Below are 4577 nucleotides of genomic sequence, written 5' to 3'. Positions count from 1 at the left end.
GGTGTGTTTATTGAAATATGGCGTGATCTATAACATCATTAGTTTAACCAATTAGAAACTAGATAAAGGGTTAAAATCACTCCTTTTCATGTCCTCATGTGACAGTAGCAGCTTGAAGTCTCCAAATCATTTACAGGGAAAAAAATTAATTTGAGGTAAGCAATTAAAATATCACATCTAGCCATAATTTGATCATGATCATATTAAAGGATCTGAATCTTGAATTTGATGCAGAAAAACCACACTTGTATTTAATCATTTCTTCAGTGTGAGCAGTCATGGACGGGAGTCTGTTTGTGCTGCTTCTGTTGTCAGGTTGGTGCACTCATTTGTAACATGTATTTATAATGATGTGTTCATGTATAAATGGTTTAACATCTGAATGTTAACAGGGCTCATCTGGAGACTTCAGGGCTCTACTGCTCTTTCTCGTCCGTACCACTATATAAATACAAGAATGTCGTGGCCAGTGGCTCAGAGTTACTGCAGAGAGAGATTCACTGATCTGGCAACTGTAGACAACATGGCTGATGTGAACAGGCTGGTAAATATAGTGGATGCTGGATACAATGGATCAGTGTGGATTGGACTGAAGAGGGGGACAGAGAAACGCTGGGGTTGGTCTAACGGAGATGATACAGTTGCACAGTTCAGTAAATGGTACGGCGGTCAACCAAAGAGTCCAAACGAATGTGGTCTGATTGGAATTACTAGTTGGACAAGTTGGCCATGCTCATATTCCACTAACTTTTCATGCTACAATGGTGAGTTAAGAGTTTATGTGAATAAAAACATTGTTTAGCTGAAAATAAAGTTGAGAAACGATTGTAATTTTTCCACTTCTTGATAGAAAGCATAGGATTCATCAGGATACCGTTGAGGAAAAACTGGACTGACGCTCAGAGCTACTGCAGAATGTATCACACAGATCTGCCCACCACCCGCAACCAGGAGGAAGTGACTCAGATAAGTCGACTTATTATATATCCAGAGACTCTCTGGTTTGGTCTGTTCCTGGACTCTTGGGAATGGTCTGACAACTCAAGCCGCTTCTTCAGACACTGGGCAGCAGGTAAACCATCCAAGACTGCAGGATCTGGTGACTGTGTTGGCATGACAAGAAATAATTCTGGGAAATGGGCTCACTACAGCTGTGATCTACACCAGCCTTTTGTCTGCCATGGAGGTGAGTTTCTTCAGTTCACAGAAAGAAGTTATTCAAATGAAAGGTTTGTAGATGACTCTTGAAACAAATATTACAAACAACTTTGATATCAGTTGATGTTTTCATGTATTCAGGTATTTTATATGATAAGAATGACTTTAGCTCTGTATTTCTCCAGATGAAAAGTTTGTGAAAAAACAGGATGTCAGACCGAAATTTTCCTGTAATGGAAAAATGCGCAGTGAATGATCGTTCACTACAGACGGTTATTCTGAATGAGGTTTGTATCTGCCTTTGACACTCATTGTGTGGGTTTTAGGAAAACAATAATGTGTTAAAATACATTACATTACAGCTAACCAGCACTACTCATATCATCAATATGTTTGCTGTTGTTGTCATTTGAGCTTAATGTTGATATGTAGCCTGTAAGTCTGACATGACTTTTCTTTCTAATTGATTTTCTTGCTGGTCTTCCAGATAAATGAAAAGCTGAAGAGCATGGGGCTGGGAAATGACACCAAAATAAGCTGGAGAAAGGGTGAAGGTGAAGAGGCGTTTCAACCGTATGGCCAATTTTAACAATAAATGTAGAGGACCATAATCTTCATGGTAAATGTTTTAAAGAATAGACTTAAAGAATATAAAGTAGTTAAGTTTGAACTATATTGTTTAGAGGGAATGGGAAATAGTAGAATTGCTCATAATGGAAAAATCAGATTATGCAAGTTCTAGATCTAGTTTCTAACTTAACTTTAAGTACAAACAGTTGTAGTCTTGCAATTTGCAAGTCTTGCAAACTTTTCTTTTACAAAATGTATCATTTAATGCTTTACACTCTTAGCCTGAATTAGTAGATTTTGCTAGAAATTTGCATTAAGGTAAAACTAAACAGCCTTAGTTTAATTAAGTTTATGCAGTAGACAAATCAAGTTTACTTTGAAAGTCTTTAATCAGAAGCATTAGTTCACATTAATGATTATTATTTGGAGTATGGGTTGTATGAAATAACTATTTCAAGTTAAATGTGTGTGTGTGTGTGTGTGCGTGCGTGCGTGCGTGCGTGCGTGCGTGCGTGCGTGCGTGCGTGCGTCGCAAATAACATTAACAACTGTTTTTAAGTAAGGTAAAATTGTTATATTTATGTCATGTAATTAGATAGCTTTTGAAATTTACTGTATTGAACATTCTGTTTCAAATTAATTGGAAAAAAAGAAAATAAACAGATTTCAATGCACCAATGTTTTTTTTTTTTTTTTTTTTTTTTTTATTGTTCACCAAAGAAACGGTAATACTACAGTGCATTAAATTTGTCAGCCACAAGACAAATATTAAAATTACGGTTTCCGTTGATTGCTTTATATCAATCACCAAGGACCAAGCTAAGAATCTTCTTTAAAGTTTAAAATTTCATTTTTGGGTGAACTATCCCTAAAATTCTATTCCAAAAACCAACTCTTAAACAGTGATGGGCAAGCTACTTGGAAAATGTAGTGAGCTAAGCTAACAGTTACTCTTCATTAAATGAAGCTTAACTACACTAAAGCTACAGCCTTTGGTAATGTAGCAAGCTAAGCTACAGCATCATGGCAAAAGTAGTTCACTACATCTAAGCTATTTTTTAAAATTTCATTTTTCTATTGAACCAACATCATACAAAGTCAGTGCTCTCTCAGTGATCAATTAAATTGTCAGTCATACAGGCATGCAAGTTCAGTTTAATTGTTTATTCAACCACTCTTCCAAACCAATTTGGCAACAAAAATCTGTATCATGTACAGGGCTGGATTTATCTCATATTCTGGGGGGTTGAATTCTTTCTTGAAAAAAATAAAAACAAAAAAGCAATGGCACCAGTCTCACAATATTAAACGAATAAAACAGGGAAAACACAAAATTTGTAAATAAAATAATTTTATACATATTATTGAATAACATAGTCTATATATGGATGGGTGTTCGTCAACTGATTGCATGTCGTCAGAGTTTACAGTGTTGACAGCTTCGTAATAAATAGCCTAAAGGAAGCGCTGTAGATTTGTTGTATATAGCGACTAAAATATGACAGACCGCACAAAAACAGCACTTTAATTTACTGCCGTGTTTGAACAAAGATAGTGATTGATTTCATGAATACAGGAGCCTGATTTTTTTAATTGTCAGAATCTATAGTACATAACAAATACAAAAATAAAAACAAATCACAAACTTTTGCAGTCAAGACTGTGAATAAAAGACAAGTGTGGAATGTAAGCCAGATTTGGCCCAGACTCTGTTACTATCTGGGAAGCAAAGCTAAATTCTATTGTAAATTTGTTAACTGACAGTAAGAATATATAACCGAATCAAGCGGCTATTTTCGTTTGCAGAAGGTAAAATGCATTAACGTAAAAATTTAACCGACAGGTCACAGCGGCTAGGCCTATAAGTCACATTTGTGACCCTGGACCACAAAACCAGTCATAAGGTTAAATTTTACAAAACTGAGATATATACATCATATGAAAGCTCAATAAATAAGCTTTCTATTGATGTATAGTTTGTTAGGATAGGACAATATTTGGCCGAGATACATCTATTTGAAAATCTGGAATCTAAGGGTGTAAAAAAATCTAAATACTGAGAAAATCACCTTTAAAGTTGCCCAAATTAAGTTCTTAAAAATGCATATTACTAATCAAAAATTACATTTTGATAGGTTTACAGTAGGAATTTTACAAAAAATCTTAATGTAACTTGATCTTTACTTAATTTCCTAATGATTTTTGACATAAAAGAAAAATCAATAATTTTGACCCATACAATGTATTTTTGGCTATTGCTACAAGTATACCCCAGCGACTTAAGACTGGTTTTGTGGTCCAGGGTCACATTTTATTATATTCTGAAATAAACAGGCCTACAGCATAATGTTATGACATTATTTCCCTCACTCCACAACAAATCCTTTAACTTTAATCTTATTCAGAACAGAACAATGATGAAATAAATAAATAAATAAATTTGCCTAAACAATCCAAAACAAATTAAATGTGAAAGTAAAGATGGGCTTATGTAGACTACCTCTCTTGCCACAAATACAAATGTTTCCATATCTGCAATGTATTTGAAGCAAAATTATTATGCATTGGGTAAGCTTTGTACTTCATGCACGTCGACGGAAAATATCATGATGAGCAAAAATGTGCCACAGGACCGGTGGTCATGCTGAACTGCATGTTATACACACTATTTAAATTGACTAGTGTAACTTTTGGGTGACTGTGTTTTATTTTTCAAATGAACATAGTGTGCAGCGCGACCAAACAGCTGAATATCATATTCTGTCATGTTGGTCATAGTAAAGGCATAATTTGCTACTGCAAAGTCCAAAGCAGTTTGAAGTATTCAGAATATTAGCAAAGATTATTAT

At 34.7% G+C, this 4577-nt stretch overlaps 1 pseudogene; it reads left to right on the top strand.

Moving 5' to 3' along the window:
- Nucleotides 1-278: 278 nt before the first annotated feature.
- LOC141343833 (putative C-type lectin domain family 20 member A) lies at nucleotides 279-1414 on the top strand (annotated as a pseudogene).
- Nucleotides 1415-4577: the final 3163 nt, after the last annotated feature.

This window comes from Garra rufa, chromosome 10, assembly GCF_049309525.1.
Source record: "Garra rufa chromosome 10, GarRuf1.0, whole genome shotgun sequence".
NCBI lineage: Eukaryota > Metazoa > Chordata > Actinopteri > Cypriniformes > Cyprinidae > Garra > Garra rufa.
The sequence above is the reverse complement of the archived record's forward strand: the minus strand, read 5'-3'. Positions and strand labels throughout refer to the sequence as shown.